The sequence below is a fragment of the Lactuca sativa genome, chromosome 8 (genome assembly GCF_002870075.4).
Source record: "Lactuca sativa cultivar Salinas chromosome 8, Lsat_Salinas_v11, whole genome shotgun sequence".
Classification (NCBI taxonomy): domain Eukaryota; kingdom Viridiplantae; phylum Streptophyta; class Magnoliopsida; order Asterales; family Asteraceae; genus Lactuca; species Lactuca sativa.
In genome coordinates, this window is record NC_056630.2 from 196,057,783 (window position 1) to 196,068,953 (window position 11,171).

Here is an 11,171-nt window from a genome sequence, read left to right on the forward strand (position 1 = left end):
TAGTTTTGGTCCATAGAACAACATCAAACGAAAGGAGAGCTTCGGTCCTCAGAACAACATCAACCGAAAAGGTGGTTTCGGTCCCTCGACCGAAAGGAACCGAAAGGAGAGTTTCGGTCCTCAGCGCAATATTAACCGAAAGAGCGGTTTCGACTCACCACCCAATAGCAACCGAAAGAGCGGTTTCGGTTCTCCACCCAACAACAACCGAAAGAGCAGTTTCGGTCCTCATCCCTACAAGTCCAATAAGACACACAAAGGATCCAATGCCACTTCTAAACCCAACACTTCTCATTCTAATTCTCTTTCTTCAAAAGATTTAAAGGGAAAAGGAAAGCTCTTTCCAGAAGATAACATACGTCCAAAAGAGATCCAAAAGAATGTTGACGTCAAAACGATAAATCCCAATCCTACTAAATCTGAACCAACCAAAATTAAAGTTTTCACCAAAAAAGAAAAGATGAAACAACTTTAAGTGAACTTACTTACATGGTTGATATTTCTCTTACTATTCCCTGTCTTCTAGAAGGCTCACAAGGACCCAAGAAACTTTGGGTTCCTAAATCTGCTTAATATTTTGCAGGTTATACATGACGAGCAGTTTGACGAAGAATGGTATATTGATAGTGGCTGCTCGTGTCACATGACGAGGAGGAAGGAAGAACTGAGGGAGTTTCAGTCTCTCAAAGATGGTGGTATAGTGAAGTACGACAACAACTCATTTGGCACTATCAAAGGCTATGAATGATCACTAATGGCGATTTCTCTATAAGAAAAGTGGCGTATGTTGAAGGGCTCCAACCCAACCTTATCAGCGTATCACAGCTGGTAGTTGGCACTGGATTGAAGGTATCATTTGATGATGAAGGATCAAAGGTTGTCGAAAAGAAATATAATAACGTTCTGCTGAAGTCAAAGTGAAAAGGGGAAATATATCCTTTGAACCTCAACCCAATTCGAGGTAAACCAACAGTTTGCTTACTCACGAAGGCTCACTCAGATGAAAGCTGGTTATGGCATCGAAGACATTCTCATCTGAATTTCAAGGATATTAACAAGCTGGTTTTGGGTGATCATATTCGAGGTCTTACAGTTCTAAAATTTGACAAAGAACATCCATGTGCTGCCTGTGAAATGGGAAAGCAAAGTAGGCAAAGTCATCCTTCTATTATCAACACAAAGGTGATAGAACCGTTGGAGCTGTTACATATTGATCTGTGTGGTCCTTCTTCCATTGAAAGCATTGGTGGAAACAAGTACATTCTGGTTATAGTGGACGATTTCTCTCTATTCACATGGGTGTTCTTCTTGAAGCGGAAATCTGAAGCTACTCCAAAGCTTAAGCTCTTCATAAAACAGGTAGAAACTCAACTAAGGAAAGTTGTTCGTAACGTGAGAAGCGACAATGGCTTGGAATTCAAGAACACAGATTTTGAAGATTTTCTTGCTAAGAAGGGAACGAATCATAATTTTTCAGCCTCATACACTCCACAGCAGAATGGTATCGTTGAAAGACGAAACCGATCTCCGTGTGAAGCAGCTTGCACAATGTTATGCTTCGCATCCTTTCCTTTGTATTTCTGGGCTGATGCAATTGTTGTTGCTTGTTATACTCAGAATAGATCTTATCTAAACAAACGATTCTCCATTATTCCTTACGAGATCTTGAACAATCGTAAACTGAATGTGAAATTCTTTCATGTGTTCGGTTCAAGATGCTTCGTCTTCAACTCCAGAGAGAATCGAAAGAAGTTTGATGCTAAGGCCGATGAAGAATATTCTTAGGTTATTCCCTGAACTCTAAGGCGTATAGAGTTCTAAATAAGTTCTCTAAGAAGATTGGAGAAACATACTATGTCACTTTTGACGATAGCTATGTTAAGAAGATGAAGTCAATAGAAGGTGCAACGTAAGAAATCTTTCCAAAGAATGGTCAAGTTACTACCTCTATTTCAAATCTTTTCAAGAAATATTTGCTTCTGTTTGATGAGCCTCAAAAGGCGATTGATTCTGAATCAAAGGCAAAAGACTAGAAATTTGATAATCTAAAACAAATCATCGACGATGTTGCTCAAAAGATGGCTGATAATCAACCCAAAGAAACCAAAAGGCCAGAAGCAAGCGAACCTTCAAATGATCTTCCTAATGTCCAGGGGGAGGGTCCATATCTTCAACATGATAAAGGTACATCGTTCCAGCGGAGAATCTATCTTCACAATCTTCAAGCTCCTCTGAAAATTCAATCGAAGGAGGTGACACCAATCCAGATACTAAACAAGCATCATCCTTTGAGGGGGAGAAAACCAACGTCAATGATGATGACATTATGTCAGAATTGGAAGAAGAAATTAATGCAAAATTGGATCCCACTTGTGACCCAAATTTCCCACCGCTCATCAAATGAACCAAAGATCATCCTCAAAGTCAAATTATTGGGGAATCTTCAGAAAAGGTGTTAACTCGATCTCAAATCAAAGTGAAATAAGCTGCACTCTTTTCACAAGTAGAGTTTTGCATGCTCAACTCCTTTGTTTCCAAAGTTGAACCGAAGACCGTTAATTCTGCCCTTGATCATTCAGAATGGGTTCAAGCGATGCAAGATGAGTTAAATGAGTTTGAAAGAAACAAAGTATGGCGAATTATTCCAACTCCAAAGGATGCCTCGGTTGTCGGTCTCAAATGGGTATTCAGAAACAAGATGGATAAGGAGGGAAATGTCATTCGCAACAAAGCTCGGTTGGTTGTCAAAGGCTACCGTCAGGAAGAAGGCATCGATTATGAAGAGACCTTCGCTCCTATTGCAAGATTAGAGTCTGTTCGTATCTTTCTTGCCTATGCTACACATAAGAACTTTGAAGTCTATCAGATGGATGTCAAATGTGCCTTTCTCAACGGGGAACTTGAAGAGACTATATATGTCGAGCAACCGCTAGGGTTCGTGAACGAGAAGTATCCAAATCATTGTTATGTCCTTTACAAAGCGGTATATGGCCTAAAACAGGCTCCCAGAGCATGGTATGAAAGTCTAACTCGATTCTTAAAATTGTCTAAATTCAAACAAGTTTTGGTTGACCTAACCTTTTTTCGCAAGAGAGAAGGTAACCACCTTATGATAGTCTAAATTTATGTTGATGACATCATCTTTGGCTCCACTAATTCTAGCTTAACAGCTGAATTCAGGAAGTTGATGGAATCTAAATTTGAGATGAGCTCAATGGGTCCAATTAACTTTTTCGTTGGATTAAACATTAGACAGGGACCCGAAGGCATTTTTATTAATCAGGAGGCATACACCAAGACACTATTGGCTAAGTTTGGAATGACGGGAGACTCCAAAGTGAAAGTGCCTATGGCCTTTGGGACAAAGCTTACACCCTCATTAGAGAAACCAGCTACTGATATGACACTCTATCGTTAAATGATTGAGTCTCTGATGTATCTCACAGCAAGTAGACCTGACATCATGTTTTCAGTCTGTTACTGTGCAAGATTCCAAGCTAACCCCCGCGAACCTCATCTACAAGCAGTGAAAAACATCTTTCGTTATCTGAAGTGAACCTCCTCTCTCGGTCTGTGGTATCCAGCCAACTCAGGATTCTTTGTTGAAGCATTCTCAGACGTTCACTTAGGTGGCTGTGGATTAGATTGTAAGAGCACCACTGGAGGATGCCAATTTCTAGATGGTAAATTGGTTAGCTGGGAATCGAAGAAACAAACTTGTGTCTCTCTCTCTCCACTACAGAAGCTAAATACATTGCTGCAGCATCATGCACATCTCAAGTGGTATGGATACCAAGTTAACTTAGGGATTACATACTAAATATGAGGAAAATCCCACTATATTGTGACTATGAAAGAGCAATTAGGATTTGTCATAACCCAGTGCAACACTCGAAGACTAAACATATAGCACTGAGGTATCACTTTATCAAGGATCACGTCGAAGATGGAAACGTAGAAATTTACTTCGTAAGAATGACTGATCAACTGGCAGACATACTCACTAAGGCCTTACCTGAAGCAAGCTTCAACAAGATTCTACAAGGCCTAAGAATGATGGAAGCAGAATCAGTACCAAAATTGCTTCACTTCAATAAAGTTAACAAGGGAAATAGAGCGAACCGAAATGACCCGAACATTCAGTCTATTTCGGGTGAAGTTCGACCAAGAACCGAAATGACCTGAACGTTCGTTCTATTTCGGGTTCGGTCCTTCAGAACTCGTTCGTTTCTTTTCTTCCCAGGGCATTTTGATGGTATTCTTATGTATATTCTTTTCAATACTTCTTTTTATATTTATAAAACTCAAAAATATTTTCCTTTTTGTTCAGTTACGTCCTTTTCACAAAATACAAAATTATTTTGCGTTTTAATCATTTTTTTGTGTTATTCTCAATAATGAAGATCCACAAGGTATGATTTCTCTTCTTCACTCTATCCACACATCCCTAGAAGCATGCAGCTGTATGTTGACTAAAGCCTCAAAAGATTTTGAGTGAAGCCTTCATAACATGATATATACAAATCATGTTTTCCCAAACTAGGCTGCAATATTCACTCTAATCCTGAGCTACCTTACTCTACTCACATTGGGTTTAGAGTTTTCTTCTTGGTCCTTCTTCTTATAAGTAGAGGTACATTCTCTTCTTACACCATCTCCATCATTTTTCTCCATTATACTTCGTTTCACCAATATAACCCTTAAGACTCTCAATATTTACCACTGAGGTTTATGGTTATACAAAATCTACATTAATGATCTTAGTTTCGTGCCACTATGTACTAAGTGAAACCCACAATTCAACACCACTAATGAATTGACGGTGAATTCTCATATTCAAGATCTTACTTGTTACCTAATGAAATCTCTTTTTATTTTTGAGTGATCTTTTATGAATTTATTCTAGGGTTTAATATATAAGCTGCATGCATGCAGTCTTTGTAGTTAACACTTTAATCATTTTCTCATTGAGTTTTGTAAAACCCTAGCTCGCCTCTACAGTGGAAGTTCTTTATCGATCTCTGCTTAGGCGTGACTTTATTGGAATCATAACCATATATTTGATTCTATTATGTGTTCATATTCTTATTGTGTTTGTCTTGTTTGATTTTAATATTCTTACCTGTGAAAGATCTAATCGATTTAGAGATTTATTCTCATCAGAAAGCTTAGTGCCCGAAGTGTTGCACCTCTAATGGAGTCACAAACACCACAAGTAACAAGATGACTTAGGAGAGGATAGAGGAGGCAAAAAATTCATCCAAGGCACTCTAGGAAAGCATAGGGTCGAGTTTTGGGAGCCTTAGGGTTCTTTTTTTTATAGGTGAGCTGCTAGGGTTTCAGTAAAAACCCTAATTGGATTTCTTATCCACCAAGTAGCCCTTTAAATCCTTCCAGAATCAAGGCCTGGACGATTTCTAATTGGGTTTCCTCCTTGAATCCGTCCACCTTATTCCTAAGGGATCTACAACCCAAAAACCAATTACCTTATAATTGCAATTCGAGTCCCCTAGGTTTAAATAATCCCTTTTGACCACAAAATTAATTCTAAATTAATTCTTGATCAACATTAATTAAACAATATGATTTCTCTTTTAATATATTATTCATATAATATATTTATATATCATAATTAATCCTCTTTCTCCTTAATTCATCTTATCAGTTGTTATGGTGAAGGCAACCCAAAAGGACCATGCTCATAATCGGGTTAAGTACATACCAAAATATTTATGGACTTAGACACCCTAGTACACTGGGCGTATACGCGGTAAAAGCGCAAACCCTAATTTTTAGGGTTTGCTCCATATGTAAGCATCATTAACTCTTCATTCCTCATTCCTTCTCCAACCTCCAACCTTTATTTCGTCCTTTGCAATCCTAATCCTTTGTGTGTGAACATTTGAGCTCAAAAGTGTGTGTTTGTGGTGCCTTTGAAGCAAGGTGAAGAAAGATGGATCATCTTGGAAGATCAAGACCTTCTAGATCCAATAACACCTCACTTTCAAGATCTATTTTGAGGTATAATGTTATGAACTTGATGATTCTATGCATAGATCTAAGTTACCCATGGAGTTTGTGTCTTTTTGGTCCCATTGTTTGGGTATTTTGAGTTTGAGCTACTCTAATCCATTTAAGCTGCCCTTTCAGTCTATTTGAGGTGTTTAGAAGCCTAAAAATGTAGTGTTGATCATATATCTCCTTCCATGCATGTGTTTTGAGGTCTTAGTGGGATAAGTGGTCGAGGTTTTTGGTGTTAAGACCTTATTGGCCGTGCAAGACCATAAAGTTGGAAACTTTATGGTCAAAAACATTATTTAAGACTAGGATCTGACTTTGTATGTGAAACTTTGGTGTATTAAGCTCTTAATGGAGAAATGGTTGACCAGGCACGTACGCTGGGCGTACCAAGTGGTATGCTATGAGTACATGATCAGAGTCTCGTCGTCTGGTCAATGAACAAGTATGATCCGCATACAAAGGAGTGCGTCCAGCATACTCGAATGGGTTGACTCGATTGAGTTGGCTCGGTTGGTTTGACTTAGTTGGGTGTTAACTGGACTTTTGACCATTGACCAAGGGTATTTTGGGAAGTGTTATCAATCTAGAATGGGAAGTGTTTTAATTTCTAGGAGTCAAGTAGTACCAGTTGTTGGAGTAGAGATTCGTTCAGAGTGTTTTTGGAGGTGAGTTTTCCTCACTGTACATTCCGGCCGAAGGCGCCAAGGCCGATCCATTGGATTGGTATCTTGGTTTATTGTATGTTGATATGATGTGGTGATCTATTAGATATGTATTCTGGTGTATAGGATGTTGCTTTTTTGTAATAATCTGTTTCATCTGTATGACTACCTATATTTGCTAGCTATTGATTGTTATGATGTATGTTGATATTTGATGGTTACTTGGTTGCGGCAAACCGACTGAGACTAAAGGCCAAGACACCCAGGGTGGTTTAAATAAATTAAAGGCCTGCAGCAAAGTGGACTAGTCACACCGAAGGCCCAAAGAGCAGTCCAGATAGGCTGAAGGCCCACTGAGGTTGTCCAATCATGCTAAAGGCTCTATATGCATGTTGTGTTTATTATATTTATGTGGGGGTACATTGGGGGAACTCACTAAACATTGGCTTACAATTTTAGTTTTGTTCCAGGTACTTCTGATGACCGTGGCAAGGCGAAGGTGTGACCGTACACATCCTTGGTTTTATATTGTTAATCTTAGGAGACTCTGGTTTTGAGTTATGTTTTTGGAGACAATGGTTATGTAATCCCTTTGTTTAGTAAATGGGCTATTTTGAAAAGTTTAAATTTTTTTGTGATTTTTGAGATGTTACAATGTAGACGCTGATGCTTATGTTGCGACCAATGTTGAAGCACACGCTAGTGGACGATATGTGAATAATGTTTGACTCATCAGATCATAAGGTGTGAGCTTACAATCTCCCCTATCTGACGATGTCAAAACATTTAGCTGCGTACTTGATCTCCCCTAAGAGAATGAATGTGACATCGCAAAAACCAATGTAAAATTATTCATTTTTAAACCCCAACCAAAACCATAATTGTTTACAAAACATTATTCTTAACAACAATAATCACAAATCATAGTATCTCAATAATCCAATTACATAAAACCAGAAGGATGTGCACGATCACGTCTTTGCTTTCGCATGATGATCTGAAATACCTGAAACATAAAACTTAAACCCTAAGCCAACGCTTAGTGAGTTTCCCCTAATGTATCATACACGACTAATACATATACTAGCATGCAAATATGAGCCTTCAGCCTGAATGGACTGCCTCACAGGCCTTTGGTGTAACTGAACAAAGCGACCACCTCAACCAAAAAAAGCATAACATGTCAACATATATATAATAACAATCAATAACAAACAACACATGTAATCATATAGATCTACCAATATAATTCAAACTCAATGAACACAGGTAATCATACATATTTACGAGTTTAACACATACTCAATATAACAACAATCCAATATCTAAGGATACAAAATCCAGTGGGCCAGACTTGGTGCCTTCAACCCACAAGTACAATGAGGAACACCCACCTATACATCAAACAGTGACCAAATCTCAAATATAGCTTAAAATACCCAAAATACCCCTAGGTTAAAGTCATCAAAATCCCGGTCAAGGTCAAAGGTCAAAAAAGTCAACCTAGTTAACACAAGTTGAGTACGCCTAATGTACGCAACATGTACGCATGGCGTACTCACCAATGTAAAAATAGGGCTCCAAGGGAGTACATGCAGTGTACTAAGAAGTACGCCCAACGTACTTAACCAGTGTCCAACCATTCTATTAAGTAGTTATTTTCTTAAGTCCTTTCGTCCAAAGACTAGATCTAGTCCCAAATAGTATTCTACATCATAAAGTGTCCAACTTTATGATCTTGCATGGCTATTAAGTGTTCAAATATTAAAACCCTAACTTCTTAACCCATTAAGGCATCATAACCTTTACTTGGTAGGAAAAGAAGGACCAAGATCCCATTTTTATCACTCTAGATAGTTTAAGACGTCCAAAAAGTTCAGCGCTTTATAACTTTTATAGGTTGATCAAGGATTGAAAAACTTAGATCTACCAAGCTTGGAGTTCCTTCCTTGCTTTCCAATGGCTTCCTTCCATCATAAATGGAGACCAGCTCCAAAAATAAGCTCAAAAAACCACTAATGGAGATTATGTTGGATAAGGTGTCTAAGTCCATAACTATTTCTGGTATGTACTTGACCCGGTTTGGCATGGTCCATTTGGGTTGCATGACATCATGCATTTGGATAGACTAAAATGAGAGAATTAACACTTGTGGTTTATTAATATGTTATAAGTTATAATATATTAATAATAATCTTATTTAATTAGTATTAATCAAGAATTAATCTAGAATTAATTAAGTGATCAAAAGGTGACCAATTAAATATATGGGTTGATTATGTAAATCACTCATACTTGTATAGTAGACTTAATGCTCCATGGATTATCAAGTTGGGCTAAGGTTCATAAGATGCTCCATGGGAGTTACAAACCCATGGGTCATGGAAATGAAGGGTCATGTCACATTAGGGTTTACATGGTGTAACCTTAGATGTAACACACTATATAACGAATTTGATGCACACCAAAATCGGCCACTAGAAGAACCAGTGAGGGCTAACCGATTTTAGAAGTGTTATACAGTCTCTCTAAGTCTTTCCAAGTGTATTTGGTGTTGTGTGAGACATTTGAGGCATCACACTTAGGGTGCTAGGCTCACAAGGTTTCCAAGGAATCAAATAAACTACAAGGTATGTAAATCTAGCCACCATTTATATTTCAAGTTCCCCATGCATGCTAGATAGGATTATGAACCTTGGAAAAGTATTTTGCATGTATTTAGACAAACATAGATCCAAGGTTTTCTAGGGTTGCATGTACAGCTTAGGAGTTTTAGAATGCTCAAAACCTAACAGTGGTATCAGAGCCTAGGCTTGTTTGTTTGATACTTGATGCAAAATAGTGAAAAAAGTCCGATTTTCTTGCTGTCTGCACAGGTGACGCACCGAGTCCATGGGGGGACTCGACGAGTCCAAGTGTTTCTTCAACCAACTCGGCGATTTGGTTATTGCACTCGCCGAGTTGGCCATGCAAAGTGTAGATTTTTGACTTGTGCTGCTGGAAATGGACTAGAAACATTACCCTAAACTGTTTTGGTGTTTTAAAACTTGTTTTAGATGGTGTAATGGTAGTTCTAATCCATTTACAATGGCTAATATCAAAGTTACATGATTATATGTGTTCATATGTTCTTGAAATTTTGATATGACTATTCATGTTCTTATGAGTTCTTGATAGATCATAGTGATCACTTGTTTAGTGCTTAATTCATGATCTTTATGTGTTTTAGTGGAGTCCATAACTTATCCTCAAGTTTTGGATAACCAAGAGTCACTTTGTATTAAATCCGTTAAAAGAACACATAAGTTACAAAAATGAAGAGTCTTCATTTTAATAACTCATAAGTTATGAATTGAAAGGTTTTGTAAAGTTCCAAAACTTGTCCTCAAGTTTTGGAACATGTAAAGTCACTTAATAAACTTTAGTTCCAACCCTTAGAATTTTTAAAAGTTAAAATTCAACCCTTATACTTTATAATATTATAAGTTAATAATATATATATATATATATATATATATATATATATATATATATATATATATATATATATATATATATATATATATATATATGTATGTATAAGATCAAGTCGCTTTACCGTTAGTAGGCCTCATTCACGAAGCTGGTCTATAAGGGGTGTATAAGGTTGTTGCCTATACAATGGCAGCTTAATGGGTGTCCACTCTCACCCACCGCTTCCTTGATCGGTGGAGGGTCGTTAGCCGAACGGGTAGGACAATGACTTAAAATTCTCATTAAAAGTATAATGAATATTATAAAGTAACTAAATGTTTTTTAAATTCCCAATCTTAGTTACTTTAGGAAAATGTGAATAAGGTGCTAATCCATGAAATTACACTTTGTACCTTGATTAAGTCGTTGGTGGAGCGTGTGTGGTTAACCGACACACTAACTTGGACTTAACAAGGTAGGTAAATGGCGACTTAAAGTTTTTCATATGTCGGTGGAGCGTGTGTGGTTAACCGGCACATCGATTAAGTGAAAAACATTAAGGGTATCAAGTAATTTGCATGGTTACTTCGCACCTTGTTTTGTGATCCTCGGCATCCCAATCACAAAACATGAAGGGAACACTTGAGATTAAAACAAGCCATTGAAAAGTTCAATGAATCTCAAAAGAATATAGGAATTTCTAAAAACCAATAAAAAACCTAATAATTCATATTTCGTTTTCATGGTGGAAATTGGTGTATTGTCATGCACCTACCTTTCAAATATGTTATAGCTTAGATTACGACATCCTTCTTCTAAGTTATAATATATTGTGATTGGATCCTAGCCTTAATATTACATTTGGGTTTTTTTTATTAAGGACTATCTCAATATCTAATCTAAACTTGTTCTTTTACAATATGTCTTCAAAAAATACTACTTCTGGCTCAAACCCTACCGACTGCTTCTCTCTCATGAACCTTTGTCGGAGAGTCATCTTTGATGGTTCCAACTTTATAGATTGGATCCAGAACA